The following is an 18,299-nucleotide window of genomic DNA, read 5'->3' as shown; positions in this document are numbered from 1 at the left end:
GTGCTGAGGCAATTGGGGTTAAGTGATTCACCCAGAGTCACACAGCTAGGAAGTGTGAAGTGTCTGAGACCAAATTTGAACTCAGGTCCTCCTGACTTCAGGGCTGGTGCTCTACCCACTGCGCCACCTAGCTGTCCCCAGGGCTGATTTATTTTGCTGAAGTATAACTTTCTTAAGTTACAAAGGATGATGCCAATGGGGAGAGGGAGGAGTGTTCTATTGAGATAAGGACCGTGTTCTTGGGGAGTGACAACTTGTCCAAAAATCAATAAAATATGTTTTATGAGATCTTTCTATCACATCCATCACCTCTTAAGAGCCTGAAATCTTGAAAGTTGCAATGTTTTCCCAAAGCATTAAGCGTAGTATTTGCCAATCATATGCTCTTTGTACAAGAAAACAAGTTACTAAGTCTTCCCAAAGTACCAAGCACAAATGGTGTTTGCTAATCATATGCTCTTTGTGCAAGAAAACAATGACTGGGCAGAGAATGAGCACTCTCTCTCTTGTGCCAGCCAATCTTAAGAAAGCTGACTACTAGGGCTAAGCTTAAAAAAGATAAACAGAACAACTCAACTGACCTTTAACGATCAATAGCCCAGCTACAAATCTGTCTTTTTAGGTACGTAGTCCATAGAGTGATAGAGTCAAGTATCAAGAGCTGGGAGAACAATAGAAAAGATGACAGGACCAATGTAAGTTGCCTAAAAGGCAGCTAAATTTTAATTAGCTATAATGGCAAATCTTTAGGATCAACTTTTTAGGGATTTAGTGAAGAGGATCTCAGAAGACTTGAGTTCTGATCCTGCTGGGTGACTCTGGGTGTAATGGGCTGAGGTTTGAGTTGATGCACTGAGGTCCCAAGTACGTGAGGCTAAATAGTAATTGGGCTATACTCTATTAATATACATGATTGGATAAAGAATGGCCCCCGCCCACTCTCTGTGCAAGTCCTGATGTGTTGTATAGGAAATGACAATTTTGGTGGGTGGAGGCAGAGAGAGACAGGAAGAGAAGCTGGGAGAGATTGAGCCTGGGTTCTATACTCCTAGCTGCTGGTTGTGTGGCTGCTGGTCTAGCTAGCTTCTTGACTCAGCTGCACACATTGCTATTGCCCATTCTCTTCCACCTCCGATCTTTCTTCACTGAGAATAAAGACTGACGATTTTCCCCTAACCTGAATCCCTGACTCCTGCTGATTTAAAAATACATGGTCTTCACATTTGGCGCACAACGGTGGGAACCAAGGACTGAAGAAGTCTCCAGTGACCAGGAACTTGAGTGTTCTATTGTTAATAGACAAACAGGGAACTTATTTTCTTAAAAACTTAACTAGTAATCTTTCTTTTTGGCTAAAATAGGACAAATGCTAGTTAAAGACTGTACATCCCCGCCCCCAACCCCTTCAATCCCACCCAAGAGTGGTGCTATAGAAAGCATGCTTAAGCTGATAGAAGGACAAGGGCTACTTATAACTTGGGAACAGGTAGCTAGACTTGTGGTACATTAAACCGCATCTGCCCTTGGTTCGTAGAGGAGGAGCAGATCTCTCGAGATAACTGGTCCCTGGTTGAACAATAGTTGTCCACGTATTACAGTGAAAACGGTCCTCATTCAATTTCCATCCAGGCATTCTATTTATACAATATAATTCAGTTAGCACTAAGAAACCTTATCCCTAGAAGAAAGAAAAAACCCGCTGCTCCTTCTCAGAGTAGCCAAATAGGGAAGCCTGATATTAAGGAGGAAGACAATGAAGAGATTAAAGACCATATCCCCACAGGGCATGGAGACTTAAGTGAGCAAGGTGTGGTGACTTCCACCTCAGAGCACTTCAGCCCCACCTCAGGAGTAGTGATTGACTCTCTCCATCAACTCCACCCTCGGGATGGAGGAGGAGCAGTAGAGGGCAGTGACAGCATCCACACCTCCCCCCAGCATCCAATTATGAGTAGATGGCAACAGGGCTTAATGAAGGCCAAAGAAAAGGGTGTAGATGTGAGGGAGATACAGCCACATATCTTTCCTGTAATTTCCCAGTTTAATGCCTCCGGTCAAGAAAGTCGAAGATACGCTCCTTTTAACATAGAAATCATCAAAGACCTGAAAAAGGCTTGCACTCTTTATGGGCTACATCAGCTTATGGTAAGATGCTATTACAAATTTGGCTTTAAATCCTGACTCCTAATGACTAAATCTATAGCAAGGTATCCTAGAACCTGGACAAAATTACGTGTGCTTTCTGAATATAGTGAGTTCTGTAGGATACAAGCCCAACAAAATAGTCAAAATGCTGTTCATGCTACGATCACCTATGACCTACTAACAGGTATAGGTCCCTATGCGAATGTCACAGCACAGACTATATTCAGTAGCAGACATATGAGCAAATTGCTAATGCTATCAAAGCATGGGCTTGATTCACAATAAAAATGACAAAGGTGAGGCCTTCACAAGAATAATGCAAGGCAGATGAGCCCTTTGCTGACTTTAATAGGACGTTTGCAACTGACTATCACAAGAACTAATAGGGAAAATCCATCAACAGATGTTTAATAAAAGCAACTTCTAAGGAAATGCTAATGAGGTGTGCAGAAGAGATTATACTAGGACTCAAAGGATACTCCCTTAAGAGTTCATAAGGCAGCTATGCCACAGTAGGTACAAATACCTTTTATAGCAACTATGATACAGACTTAAGATCCCAACATGGGTAGTCAGGGTCCCTTCCGCAAGGACTTCTAGAGACCATCAATATTTTCAGTGTGTAAAAGTAGGGCATCTGAAAGCTCAATGTTGAGTATAGAGGCAGAGTAAGAAAACAGGTGGGAGACAAAGACCAGTATCCCATGTCAAAATACAACAGAGGCTTCACTAGGCCTCAGAATGTGAACAGTTCAGGAAAGCAGGATGAGAAGACTCAGCCCAGGCCCCAGCAAAAAACACTTGAGGCATGATGCAGCCAATAGGTGCACCCAGAAGGCCGAAGTCCAATACCAGAACATGACCAATCAGCCAGGAAGCCATATGATAGCAGAAAAGGATTACACAATCAATCAGCCAGGAAGCAACTTGATGGAAGAAAGGGATTACATTTAGGAGAATAGAGTTGTATGCAGCTGAGACAACTGAGATACCCCCTGGAGAGGTGAAATCTGTTCCTCTCCAGCCTATGGATCCCTGCCTCCAGGCACAGTAACTTGACCATTTCACCTGCTGAGTATGTACAAAACATGTCCATCCACACACTGATGTAGGAAACTAGGAATTGTAGATAATATCCCATTCACCAATACAGGCAGACAATGTGTGACTTATCACCCAGGAAAGTAGTACATCAGGTTTACTCATACAGAATCCTAATAAGCAGCTTGGTGATAGTCATAATTCTGATTTCAGAATCACAAAATCAACAAATACTAGACAGCAGCTGTAACAACTGACCACCGATGCTCATGATCTATATAAATGGCCTTCTATTGGAAATTGAGTAGAACACTAGTGCAGATCGGACAGTCATTAGAAAGTGCCAATTAGCATCACTGGCAAAGATTAAAAGCAGACACCTACATGTCTGGTGTGAGGATCAATGGCAAGCTAAGTTAGTACTGCCCCTATGAGATGGACTTTTGAAAAGCAAAACAGAATTTTACTCCTTTTATAGTTGAAAAAATCCCCATCAATCTGTGAGGAAGAGACATTTACAACAATTAGGGTTAAAATAGTACTTCAGTTTTAACAAGGACTGCTGTTGAAAGGCCTGCCAACACTTTCCACCTGTTCTATCAATGAAAACTGATACACCAGTTGGATAGAACAGTGGCCCTTAATACGATAAAATTCAGGCCTTATTAGATATAGTACAGGAGCAGCTTGACCAAGGACATAAACCTTCTCTAAGTCCTTGGAATTCCCCAGTGTTTGTTGTAAAAAGAAATCACAGAAAATGAGATGTTAACTGATTTAAGAAAGGTGAATGAACAGATGGAAACTATAGAACTCTTCAGCCTGGACTTCCATCTCCTACTCAGTTGCCTAGAGAGATGCCTCTTTGGGTCATAGATATGAGATTGTTTCTATTCTATCCCTCTGGATAAGAGGACATGAAAAGATTTGCCTTTTCAGTCAGCGTTAATCTGCTGAGCCTTATAAAAAGATATGAATGACAGTTTGCCACAGGAATGAAAACAGCCCTACTATGTGTCAAATGTATATTGCTGCTGCTCTTGCTCCAGTAAGAAAAGCATTCCCAAAAGTTATGCTATTACATTACATGGATGATATATTGGGATGTCACCTAGAACAAATGTTAAACATGTCTACAAAGACCATAGAAACACTAAGGAATTACAAATTATACATAGCACCAGAAAAAATTCAAAGACATGCTCCTTTTCAATATTTAGGATATGAAGTATACCCTAAAATGTACTTACAATTCAAAATGTCATAAGAACAGAAAAGCTAAACACATTGAATGATTTTCAGAAATTGATAGGAGATATCAATGGATCACGACCATGTTAGGTTTGGCTACCTATCAGTTACAACCATTATATGACATTTTAAGGGGAAACAGTGCTTTAAATTCACCATGCCAGCTTACAAAGAAGCTCAAGAGGCTTTGAGAGAAGTTGAACTGGCTTTATCAATGTGGTTGAAAGTCACTCAAAACCCTTGGAAATATCAGTTTTGCCACACAAGAGCACCACAGCAGTCCTTCATCAAGGAGACAGTGTGATAGATGGGTGAACCTCCGGCACAACCAGAACAAAGCCTTACACCCTACCCAGTGCTTGTGGCTGAATTTTATTAAAGGCCACTAAGCGAGCAATTACAATTATCTGGGACAAGACCTGACAAGATATACACCTTTTATACCAATGCACAAATTAATGTGTGTTGTGAGACCATCCAAGTGGCAATTTTATTAGCCATGGCTCCAAATTTTATACATGGGTCTCCATTAAAGATAACAGACTATTACATAATTGGCGATGGATTCTTGAAGAAAAAGTTTCTAAAGTTCCTCTTAAGGACCAACTATCTTCACGGATCCATCCAAACATATATTTGATCTGTGTACTCTCATGATCTAACTATAAAGAGTAGTCAGAACTCCTTTTCAGTCACTCAGCAGAATGAATTATGCATAATCATTCTAGCTCTTCAATATCCAGGAGACATAAATATAATATCTGATTCGGCCTATTCAGTAGGTGTGGTACAAAAAGTACCACAGCCAAATAAAATTTGCAGCCTCTAATAACCATCAGCTCTTTAAAACTTCAAGAGCAAGTGAAAACATCAGGTAAGATCTATATATTACATATCCCTCTCATAGTGGACTTCAGGTCCATTTTGATGGCAATTCAAAGGCAGATAGCCTTCTAACTATGTTGGTCAATACCCCTTTATTCCAAGAAGCCCAGGCATCTCATTCTAAATATCATCAGGCTGCTCGAGCTTTACATTTACAATTTGGAATAACAAGAGAGGAAGTTAGGAGCATAAGTAAAACCTATGCGCTTGCCTTCCTTTCCACGCTCCTACACTGCCTCCAGGGAAGAACCTCGTGGTTTGAGACCCAATGAAATCTGGCAAATGGATGTGACCCATTATAAATCTTTTGATGTCTGTCTTTCATCTCGTTGTGGTAGACACCTTTTAGGATTCACTTTTGCAATCCAGCAGCAAAGAGACAGCCAGTGGTCACTAATTCCTCTTCAAGCATTTGCCATTATGGGTGTCCAAAAAGCAATAAAACAGACAATGGTCCTGCTTATACTTTGAAACATTTTGCACACTTTTGTGTACAGTATATAAGATTTACACCACGGGCATACCTTTTAATCCTCAAGGACAGGCAATAGTGGAGAGGAGAAACAGAGATATTAGACACTCCTCAAAATCAAAAGAAAGGAGCCACAGGTAACCCTAGAAACTTCTAAATCTAGCTCTTTATACTATTAACTACTGATTTTTGACAAAGATGCACTGGCTCCGGCAGTAGGTTTTATAACCCACGGAAGGTCATGTCCAATGAGAACAGCTCCACTATCTTTAGATAATCGCAGTGATGTGGAGACCCAGAAAGTGGTGAATGGAAAAGGACCCGATAGGCTAACCACTTTGGGGAGAGGGTTTGCTTGTATCTCTACAGGTGGAGAAGGAATCAGATGGGTGCTAACGAGCCATATTCGCCTTGTCCATCGCAGAGAGACAGAGCAGACCCTTGAAATAAAGGAGAAAACCCAAGAAATATCGGGTGGTTCTGTTGCTGATTGTGCTCACCACTGAAAGAGTGTGGCAGTTATGGCATTTGACTCATGGACATCAAAGATTGTTGGACTTCAAAACCCTCAGGAATCATTGGATTCTCTGAGACATAGGACTTGAAAATTCTCAGGAATCATTGGATCCTCTGAGAAATGATAAGACTGTTCCAGGACTTCAAAATCTGCTGGAATCCTTGGATTCCCTAACACATAAAAAGACTTTTGCAGGACTTCAAAAACTCAGGGGGATCATTGGATTCCCTGACATGTGAAAGCAATGGACAATAGATTGGTTTTGGACCATCTCTTGGCTGCTGAAGAAGGTGTATGTGTGACTGTTGTTTACATACCCTCCTTCTAGGACTTCTGGTGATCTTTTCCAACACCATGTTGATTTATATTGTTTGCTATTCTGCTACTTGCGTGTACAATTCATGTTTGTTACACCACATCGAGCCTGCACTGGTGGGAGAGTCATCCCTAATAGCCTCTGCGTTATTGCTATGTGCTGTGTAATACCTCCATGCTGATGGGTTTGTGCATAATAAGACCCTTCAGCCCAGAAACCCCTAGCAACCCCCATTTCCTTTGGTGCTTTTCATCTCCCTTTCTGAGATGTCAGGGAGGGCGTGATCATCTCCTTTTTGGTGCTTTCACCTCCTTCCCTGAGAAGTTAGGGAGGCTGTGATCACCTCCCCTTGGGGGCTCTGACCTCCCTGAGGAGTCAGGGATGGCATGACCACCTGTGTTCTAAAATAAAAGAAAGCGGGAGATGTAATGGGCTGAGGTTTGAGTTGATGCACTGAGGTCCCAAGTATGTGAGGCTAAATAGTAATTGGGCTATACTCTATTAATATACATGCTTGGATAAAGAATGGTCCCTACCCTCTCTGTCAAGTCCTGATGTGTTATAAAATGCGATTTGGGTGGGTGGAGGCAGAGAGAGAACAGGAAAGAAGCTGGGAGAGGATTGGGCCTGGGTTCAATACTCCTAGCTGCTGATCGTGTGGCTGCTGGTCTAGCTAGCTTCTTGACTCAGCTGCACACATTGCTATTGCCCATTCTCTTCCACCTCCGATCTTCCTTCACTGAGAATAAAGACTGACGATTTTCCCCTAACCTGAATTCCTGACTCCGGCTGATTTTAAAATACGCTGTTATCACATCTGGGTATCTATGTCACCTCAGTTTGCTCATCTATATAACGATGAAGCTCGACTCAACAACTTCTACTCTCCCTTAGAGGCCATCCGGCCCAGTCGGCACTCTTTATCTGAGGAAATGACTTGGCGGAGTCGGCACATTCAGCGGTCTTCCCTAGTGGTACTCCATTATCCATACCAGCTGTGTGGCCCGAGGCAAGGCACTATGGGCTGCCCATCTGTTAACTGGAGATAATAACAGCACCTCCGCCATGGGCTTGCCATGAGGATCAAATGAAATAATAATGTGGATGCTTTGCAAATGGTAAAGCTCTGTGCAAATGTCAGCTATTATTTTTTCTTATAAAAATGGATTTTTCTATCTTCTGTCTTTTTGCCATCTGCACTTCCACCTATGTTCCTCTCTTCCCCTTCCCAGAAAACTAGCCCTTATAAGAATTTTAAAAGGAAAGAGAAATAAAATGCAGCAAAACCAATCTACGTAATGAAAAAGACTGTTATTGTTCAGCCAGATTATGGGATAATGAGGAGCTTACTGGTTGGAAAAGAATACTGGCTTTGGGCTCAGAAAACCTGAGCTGAACTCTGGCCTTTTTGAATTAGAACATGTGTAACCTTGGACAAGGGGTGGCTAGCTGACGCTGCAGTAGATAAAGGGCCAGGCCTGAACTCGGGAAGCCACACCTTCCTGAGTTCAAATCCTGTCCCCAGTTCCTAGCTGTGTCCCTGACCAAGTCACTTCACCCTGTTTGCCTCAGTTTCCTCCCGTATCTTTGCCAAGAAAACCCCAAATGGGTCATGAAGAATTTGACACAACTAAACAGCACTAAACAAATCTTGAGCAAATCACTGGATTTCTCTGGGTTTCAGTGGGCTCATCTGTAAAGTGAGAGTGGTGGATTTCAAGACCTCTCAGATCCCTTTCAGTTCCACATCTAGAATCCTTTCATTCTAATTTTACTTTGCCGGAGCATCATTTAACATCACGTTACCCAGGCAACTGAACATCATTTTTAACAGTCAAAGTAACATCCTCCTGGACATGTTTTACTAAAATATAATGGTGTGCTGCACGTAGGTGGGCTGGCTGCTCCCCCCCTCTGCAGGCTGCCGGGTGCCCTATGGTCACCCCAACAATACTGCCAAGATTCTCCCTGGGGGGAAAAATCTCCTGCCAGAGCAGTAAACAGGTCCATCCCTGAAGCGTCCCAAAGAGCTCTGCAACCTAGGAAAAATCAGTAGATCTTTCAGGAGGATCCAACCAAGACTTAGATTCTGGGCCCTTTACAGCACTTTTAAGGAGCCAAGAGTCAAATCTGTTCTGTTCTTTGTTTCCTGACAAGAGTTAAGAGTCCAGCTCTGCTCTGGAAAAGAAACAATAATCTTACCCTTGTTAGAACAATAGAAGGGCAGAGGACCAAAAAGGTCCCGCTTACCTTCCCAGGATCTTGGAGGTCATTAAGTAATAGGGGTCACATAAGATGCATTCTAGCCCAAGATGGAAGAGCACTGCCTTCTTGACGATTTTATCTCAAGTCACACTAGGGGTATCACTGGGGAGCATTTGCCCAGACCTGGAACGGGTCCAAGATTATTACTTAATAAAGGAAGTTGCCCGGATCCACCCTCAAGGATGATAATTGAGGTCCTTGTACTTTGGCTGGCTCCGCGTTGGAACCCCAGCCTGTTCCCTTAGTCACGGCCCCTTCGGGGCCCTCTTGCTACATCTTCCCTCCCAGGTTCTGTTATCACCTAATGCTTTGGTCCTTTGGTGCCCTTCATTCCATTTTTTCTTTGTGCTAGAAATAGAGGGGGGCAACATTCAGGAGGAAGGAGATGGCCAGCATTCCACCCCCTGAGTCACTTTGCTGCCCTAGAGGGCCCTTGGAAGCCATTTAGTTCAACCCATTCATTTTACAGATGAGGAAACTGAGGCGGAATGGTGAAATGATATGTCCATAGTCACACAGTTAGTGAACAGAAGAGCCAAGATTTGAGCACAGGTCCTTTGGCTCTGAATCCAGCAATCCTGCCACTGTATCATTCTGCCTCTTAAGGGATGTTCTGTGAAAAGGTGAAGAAGATGCTAACCCAGAAGATCAATAACAAGGACCTAAGAAATCAAGAAAGAGAGGAAAAAAAGGCAAAGAATGTCTGTAGCTACAAAATACAAAGTGATGGATGAGAAAAGCCCATCTGTCCTCCACCGCCTTGGTGGGTCCATCATGATATTATCATCCTATGGATTCATTGGACTCTTTTGCCCCATTAAGGTATTGTCTTCCCCCCTCTAAGCTAAACTCTTAGAAAGATGGCATCCTTCTGGTTTGTCTCTATCTCCTCACCTTCCTTTCCCTTTTTAATCTCTTAATTACTTTATAATCTGGTTCAAAGGTTACCAAGGATTTCTTAAGACTCAACCCAAAGGCCTTTTCTTTGTTCTTTAGGCCCCTTTCAACACTGTCACTAGCTTTCAGTCCAAGTGCACACTCTCTCCTCCCTTGTTTCTTTAACAATATTCTTATTTCTCTTCTTTCCTCTTTTTTTTTTTTTTTTTTGGTCTTTCATCGTCCTATTCTTGCCCTCCCCCTCCACACACATACTCAACAATTGGCAAGGGCTCACTATTACCCAAAGGCTAACCTGCTAAAGCTCATGGACCCCCTTCTCTACATCAAAGCTTCTTAAACTGTATTTTGTGACCCCATATAAAGATATGAAATTATGATTTATTATCAGTGAATGTTTGACTTGTCTATCCATTATATATACCTGGGAGGCAAGTGGAAAAATCTTTAAGAAGCCCTCATCTACCTTATATTTTTTAAAAGCCCTCAACAACAACCCAGCTCCCATCTACCTTTTCAGTCTTATATTAAGTCCTCGTCAAACTGACTTGATAACTGATCTTCCTAACCTTGGCATTCTATTTCCTGCTTCCAGGCCTTCAAATAGGCATTTTCTCCAAACCTGGAAGGCTCTCCCTCCCTTTTCATTTCAGAATCCTTTCAAGGCTTAGTACCTGTGCCAATTTCTGCAGGAAGTCTTTTCTCTTCAGCCCAAAAAATAATTATTGTAATTACTCCTGCTAATTTCATATTGACTTTATTTTGTACATATTGTACCCTTCCTCCTTCCCCCAACTTGAGACCAGGAACCATTTTTTAAAAAATCTTGGACTTCATATCCTTAGCATTTGATTGTGAAATTTTATTTCTGCTTCCACAACATCTCTCAAATATGTCCTCTACAACCCAAGGGTTACAAGTGCTCATCATCTCTCTACCTTTTATTCAATTAGCTTCCTAATTGATCCCCCCTGACTCAAGTCTTTTCCCATCCCCATTCAGCCTCTACTTTGCTGTCCTGGTGATTTCCTAATGTGCAGGTTCTGCCCACATCACTTACTTACCTCCTGAAGCAACTTTCTCCCATTGCTAAAATCAACTATGAAATCATCTATTTGGCTTTTAAAGTACTGCCTACCTTAATATACATTTCTACCTTTCAGGCCCTTTGATCCATCCATAATGACTTTCTCTGAGTTCCTCATATAGGACCTTCTATCATCTCCTACCTCCATATGTTTGCATTGTTGTCTGGACCTGGAAAATACTCCCTTCTCATTTCCACCTCTTAGAAGCCCTAGTTAAAAGTTAAAAGAGTTCCCCTAAGCTTCTCCTGACTTTTAAACTTAGCACTTGACAGTATACCATATATTGGATCAAAGATCCCAAAAGACAGACCCTTAGAATTGGATAACTTGGATAACTGTCCTTCCACAGACCTTCCACATTTACTACTCTACAGCTGTTCTGATGGGTCATTAATAAAGAAATTAAGTGTTGATCCTTGGAGGTCTCATCCATCAGAGTGGCAAAAATGAGAAACTATGGAAATAGGTGATTTTGGAGAGACTATGGAAAGCACTATCCTAAAAGTGCTAGTAGAGAGCTTTGAATTGGTAGATTTCTTTTGGGAAAAGTAATTTAGGATTATTCAAGAAAAGTCATTAAAATGACTATGTTCTTTGGCTCACTGCAGGGTATATTCCACAAAAAGATCAAAGATAGAAAGATTTCTTTCTTTCTATCTTTTTTTAAAATATGAAATGGGGCAGAGTGCAAAGCAGCCCTTTTTAGTATCAACAAACAAACTGGAAAATATGGATGGCATCAATTGGGAAGTGAAATGAATCGGGGGTACATAAAAAATGCTGAAGATGAGGAATTCAGAGAAACATGGGAAGATTTCCATAGATTCATAGTCAAGTATCAAAACCCAGGAGAACAACAGAAAAGATGACTAGACCAATGTAAGTTGCCTAAAAAGCAGCTAAACACATAATGGAAGCAAAATAGAAAGTGGAAAGAGCACCAGCTTCTATGCCTCAGACACTGGCATGACCCTGGTTGAGCAAGCCCCGCAACTTCCCCTGAATCTCGGTTGCTCCATTTGGAAAATCAGGGCATTGGACTAGATGGCCTCTGAAGTCTCTTCCGGTTTTAAGTACGGAATCTGGATTGAGTTCTTTCCTGGTAGAAGGTTGAGGACTACTACAACCATAATATTAATGCTTTATATAAGTGCTATATAGTCAAATATAGGTAGCAATTATATAATACTTTAAGATCTGCAGAATGGTTTACATGTGTTGCCTCATTCAATCCTGACAACAACCCTGGAAGGTAGCTGTTATTATTATCCTCATTTTACAAGTGGGGAAACTGAGTCTGAGAGGGATTAAGTGACTTGCCCAGGACCACACAGCTAATAAATATCTGAGGTAAAATTCCAACTCGTCTTCTTGATTCCAAGCCTAGTACTTTACCTACTGAGTCACCTAAGTACCTCACCACAGTACAGAATGATTGTCAGCAATCCATTGTAGTCAATCAATCCATTAATCAGTCTCCCTTTTCTGCTTTTCAAGGAGTGATAGTGTATATCAGGAAATGACCATAAGGTAAAAACAAAAGACAAAAATATAAAAAGCCTTTTAAAAGAAATGAATACTGATTTCCTTCTTTTCTATGCTTTCAACCCCAAACACTAACAAACGGGTGTTTGGATTCCTAGAACCTCCCAAGGCTGGCCAAGTAGAACAGCTTAACCCTTTTGGTTCAGCCTAAAACCCTTTGTTGTAGGGAAAAACAGCAAACAAAGCCAGGTTGAAGATATCTCAATTCTTGTATTCCAATTCAGATTGGAACTAGATTTTAAAAATATTATCTTATCTTCTTTATATCATCCAGAAAGTAGCTTGTGGCTGGGCCCACAGGCACCCCAACACTCAGTAAATGTTTTTCCTCTTCCCACATGGCCAATAAGTGGCCAGAGCTTCCAGTTTGTACATTCATAACATCATCCAGCGTCTGATGCCTTCTCTCCACCCATCAAGCTACCACCTCAATTCCAGTCTTCCTCACCTCTCACCTAGATTCTAGTCAGTGATTTCTTAATTGTTCTCCTCACTTCAAGCCTCCACCTACAGCGGGCCTTCTTCCACCCTGCTGCCATTTTCCTTTTTTCAAAAATCTGACCCCCAAACTCCTAAAACCTCCTACAATTTCTAGCACCAAATAACACTTCTGGTCAATCCTTCACCAGTTGGTCCCAGCTGATCTCTCCAACCTCAGTGGACAGTGCTTGTGATTTGAGCCCAAATGGCCTTTCTTTCGGTTCCTTTGAGAAGAGCCCTTCCATCTCTAGTGTCTAAGCTGTTGCCCTGATCATCACCCAAGTCTGGGTAAATGATAAATACTAAAATACGCATCTTATAGTTTCAGTCCCCCCTTTGTTATTATTTGCCTTTCCTTCTCCATGAGCACCAGGACATCAGGGAGGTAACCTCATGACAGGCAAGTGAATTGGATTGAAGCGAGGAAGGGCCGGGCAGGATCACTTGCCTCACTCTCCCCTCTAGAGCCATCTGAACCAGTGGGCTGTACTATAAATCAGGACCATTGGACAGGCCCCCGATACAATGGGAGACCTTGGCCCTTTTTAAACTAAGATCTTCAACAGGTCTCAGTTTGTCTGAGGGAGGCGTACAGGGCCAGGTAACAACTGAGGCAAAGAATATTCTCTTTCACCTACTCCCCCCGCTCCCAATAAATCTAAATAAATAAATCAGGGACCCTCAGGGTTTTGGAAAGCAGAAACGATGGCTATTTACATTGGATCTGAGTCAATCGCTGACCAAAAGGGGCTTGACCTGAGCCCGTTTTCTATGCGAAGCCTTCCTGGAGCGCCCCAATACGGGACACTGCCTCGAGTTTAACTGGGCGATAGAGGCGTGCAGTTATTAACTCCCGTTTTATACTCTATCCACTTCTCCATGCACTTGGCTAACCTTCGTTAGAACGCCAACACCTGGAGAGCAGGGATCGTCCCGTGGTCCTCCAGCGTTCAGACAAGGGAAGGCACAGGGCAGGTGCTAAATAAACATTGGCGATTGGATGACTAAGAGCGGCGGCGGAGTGGAAGGATCCCTGGTCTCCACGAAAGCCACGACGTGCGCAAGGTGGACGAAGCCATCTGGACTCCCTCTAACAAATCCAAAAGGCCGTCTCGGGCGGATAGCCACAAGCCTGGGAAGGACGGTGGGCGGATAGCGCCCTCCCTTGCATTGGTGGGGGGCTAATTGGGCGCTAAGCTTCGGGGCATCTTTGGCTGACCCAGGATCCTTGAGCCAAGCTGAGATGTGCAGCGACTACAGTCCCCGGTGCTGAGGGGAGAAGCTCCGCGTTCAAATCCCTTTAAGCTCTTCGCTTCTCGGGGCCCGGCTCAGTTTCCTCCGCGTGAAATGAGCCAGGAGACCAAGACCCGGTTTGAAACCCGGTGATTGTGTGGCCCGTCCGCGTGACCTTGGCCCGAGACTAGCTCGGAGTCTGGCTTTGCTAATCTGCCAGACCCGGGGGGCTGGCCCGGCTAAATGACCTCTGGGGTGGCTTCGAGCTCTCGGGTCCCAGGCGCAGGTGCCACCGGGAACGGGCTGGAGCCCGGGGCCGCCTTTGCATCACCGGCCGTGATGCCCCAGCGCCAAACGCCGCTCTCGGCTGCCGGTCCAAAGCGGCGGGAACTGAAGGAGCCGGCCCAAGTGGGGGAGCTGCCTGGAGGGGGGGGGTGCCCGTCGGAGAGGCGGGGGAGCTGACAGGAGAGGGGGTGCTCCCCGGGAGAGGAGGGGGGGGAGCCGTTTGGAGTGAGATGCCGGTGGAGAGGCGGGCGAGCTGGCGGGAGTGGGGGTGCTTCTCGGACAGGCGGGGGAACTGTTTGGGGTGGGGGTGCCCCTCGGAAAGGCGGCGGAGCTGTGAAAGTGGGATGCCCCTTGAAGAGGCGGGGGAGCTGGCGGGAATGGGGGTGCTCCTCGGAGAGGCAGGCGAGCTGATGGGAGCGGGGGTGCTCCCCGGAGAGGCGGCGGATCTGTTTGGAGTGGGATGCCTCTCGGAGAGGCGGCGGAGCTGTGAAAGTGAGATGCCCCTTGGGGAGGCGGGGGAGTTTCCTGGAATGGGGGTGCTCGTCGGAAAGATGGGGGAGTCGCTTGGAATGGGGGTGCCTCGGAGAGGCGGCGGAGCTGTTGGAGTGGGATGCCCTTTGGAGGCGGGGGAGCTGCCTGGAGTGGGGGTGCCTCTCGGAGAGAGGGGGGAGCTGCCAGACGAGGCGAGCTGGGCGGGGGGGAGGGGAGGGGGAAACAGATCTCTAGAAAGCCCAGGGCTAAAGGCCTCGCTCCACCAGCATCCTGGAGTTCGAAAGTGGCCAAGTTGCAGCGGTGCCAAAGCGCGGGCCGGGCACGGGCTGGAAAGGACCCCCATCCCCATCCGCGGGGCCTCTGGCCGCGGGATGAAAAGGGCCGAGGCCTCGGGGCCGCCCAGACTGGACAGCAGCCCTGGCATCCCACGGGGCAGGAGGCGAAAGGGAGAGGGAACCCCCGACCCCTCCTCGACCTCCCCCCCCCACTCCCCAATCGGGGCGAGGGGCTTCGCCAGCGCCGCCCCCACTTCTATCCAGGGGCGCCCCGCAACCTTATCCAGCCCCAGCTCACCTCCTGCCGGCTTGGTCCCTCTCCGAGAGTCGCCCCGAGTGCCGCACTCGCCTCTGCCGGCCTCCCTGGTCGCTCTCAAGCTCGCAGCGCTGCCTGAACCTTAAAGGCGCCGCGGAAGCCGGCAGATTCCGTCGGCTGACAGAAAGTAGGCAGCAGCCCTCCTCCCTCCCGGCCTGGATCCCGCCCTCCAGCTCTGACTCCGCCCCTGACTCCGTCCCTCTCGGCTGGCCTCGGCTCTCCTCCTGACTCGGCGCCCGGGCAGATGCCGGCGAGAGGAAAGCAGAGGACTCGCGCCCCCGCAGCTGCTCCGGGCCTCAGTTTCCCCACCCGCAAAACAGCAGCAGGCAGGTCACACAAAATGAGAGGAGCCGGTGGCCGGGGACGGGCGGAGCCGCTTGACCCGACAAGGAGTAGAGGCGGTCTCAGAGAATAAGGACAATTCGGATAAAGTTTCGGTGGGACGGGAGAAATGTTTGTAGAAACCGAATCAATTCATCTAAATTACAAAGGAAGCAGTTAGGTGGGAGGGAGAATCTTGGGGGGGGGGGGGGGGAAACAGCTTTTGAAGACACAAAATTACATTTTAAAGGAAAGGGTTAAGTGGGGAAATTTTGAAAAACTGAAGTCCTTTTGCAGAAACGAAATCAGATTAGGAAAGAAAAAAGAAATCTTGAACGATTTTTGCAAAGACAAAATCAAATTATAATGGAAGAGTTTAAGTAGAAAAAGTCTTTTTTTGTTTATTTTCTTTTAAAAATTTATTCATCTGATATTTTCCCTAGTTACATTTAAAACATTTTTTTACATTTGTCTTTAAAACTTCTGAGTTCCAGATTCTCTCTTCCTTATCCCCAATTCGCAGCCCCCATCGAGAAACCATTTCCATAAAAATCACGTTGTGAAAGCTCTCCCACCCTAATTTAAAAAAATAAAGTTATAAAAAGAGAGCGTATCCTTCAGTCTGTATTCAGACACAATCAGTTCCTTCTCTGGGTATGGGTAGGATTTTTCATTTTAAGTCCTTCAGCGTGTGGTGGCTCGTTGTCCTGCTGAGAATAGCAAAGTCATTTAGAGCTGGTCATGTGGGAGAAGCCTTTGGATGAACAAATTTACATTATAAAGAAAATGGACTCAAACTTCCGGATTTTCTTGGTTTTCTTAACTTTCCCTAGAGCACAAGGAGAGTGCTTTCTATATTTTAGAGCCACAGGATCTAGAAAACCCGGATCCTGAATTTCAATGGTTACCTTAAAGTTGATGATAGTAAAACGTGCCTTTTCTGCAGCCCTGCAGTTCTTTTCACCCCCAATAGATGGAGGTCATTTGCCACTCTGTCACGGATCCCTTGTTGACATCCGGAGTTGTTTTGCCCAGCAGCACTCATATCCTGCAGTCCTCCTCAGACACCAGCAGGTGGAAGTCATCCCTTTCCCCAGGGGACCAGCTTTCCTCCAACCTCTTCCACTTCCATCAGTAGCCCAAAGCAATTGTTTCTCCATCTTTTATTGGAGTTAGTTTCTAGGATAACTGGACCAAAAGTCTTTTATTGGAGTTTCTGTGGTAACTGGACCAAAAGTCTTTTATTGGAGTTAGTTTCTAGGATAACTGGACTAAAAGTCTTTTATTGGAGTTTCTATGGTAACTGGACCAAATCCAAAGCTCTTCGAGGGATCTCAAGAAACCACAACACATTGCACCTGGCAAATAGGTTTCTCTCCTCAGTTCCACATTAGCTTGTGGTGACTTAATGGAGCTTGATAAGTCTCTTATGAAGGAATGGCATAATGACTACAATGTTGCACCTGGAATCAAGATAACATTAATCCAAATCTTGCTTTGGGTGCTTACTAGCGGCAGACTTTCTAGTGCTTTGCAGACTGCCTGGCATTTAACAGGCACTTAATGGATATTTATTGAACTGGTTACTATGACCTTTGACAAATCACTTAATTTGTTTCAGCTTCAGTTTCTTCATCTGTAAAATGGGGATAATACCCATCTTACAGAGTTGAGAGGTTCAAATGAGGTAATATATGTAAAGCACCTTGAAAATTTTTAAATGCTATATTAATGTTAGCTATTATCATCCCTCTCTCCTCTCGTGCCCAGGCTTGCCATTCATTGCAACATCTCCCAGAGTTGGGGAGACTCTAAAGAGTGCCTTAGCTTCTCTGGAGTAATGTCAGACTTCCCTAGTGCCTTCTTGAAGTATCTGGGTGGAGTTCTCTAAATCAAAGCTGTGGATTGGGGCAGCCAGGTGAGGCAGTGGATAGAGCACCAGCCCTGAAGTCAGGAGGACCTGAGTTCAAATTTGACCTCAGACACTTAACACTTCCTAGCTGTGTGACCCTGGGCAAGTCACTTAACCCCAATTGCCTCAGCAAAAGAAAAAACACGAGAACTGTTGGTTGCTATCCCATATGAGGTCACATAACTGAATGTGGGGGTCATGAAATGATGATTTATCAGTAAATGCTTGATTATATATCTATTTTATATACCTGAGGTTGTGTGAAAATATCTGGAGTGAAAAGGGGTAGGAAGTTTAAGAAACCCTGCACTAAATAACCTGGGTCTGCTGCTGGAAACCTTTTTCAGGGAATAAAGAGAAGCTACGTAATTCTTTGGCACTACCCGTGTTGAGGAAAGGAAAGATCTGCTGTCCCTGCTGCACGGGGTTTTCTAGGGAACACTAATCTTGGAGGCCCAGTGACCCAGAGCCCAGTACTGGGCCTTCTCCTGCAGGATGTCTGGAGCAGTTTTCACTCAGCCAAACCAAATTAAACCAATCCACCATCCCCAGCCATTTGTCTT

The 18,299-nt window shown here is 44.8% G+C and overlaps 1 protein-coding gene across 1 annotated transcript in view; it reads right to left on the bottom strand.

Moving 5' to 3' along the window:
• Nucleotides 1–18,299, bottom strand: part of ABHD6 (abhydrolase domain containing 6) — a 53,729-nt gene that overhangs the window by 34,200 nt on the left and 1,230 nt on the right. The gene's annotated exons all lie outside the window — the stretch shown is intronic.

The sequence above is a fragment of the Sarcophilus harrisii genome, chromosome 1 (assembly GCF_902635505.1).
Source record: "Sarcophilus harrisii chromosome 1, mSarHar1.11, whole genome shotgun sequence".
In the NCBI taxonomy this organism is placed as follows: domain Eukaryota; kingdom Metazoa; phylum Chordata; class Mammalia; order Dasyuromorphia; family Dasyuridae; genus Sarcophilus; species Sarcophilus harrisii.
This window is presented reverse-complemented; position numbering and strand designations above follow the sequence as displayed.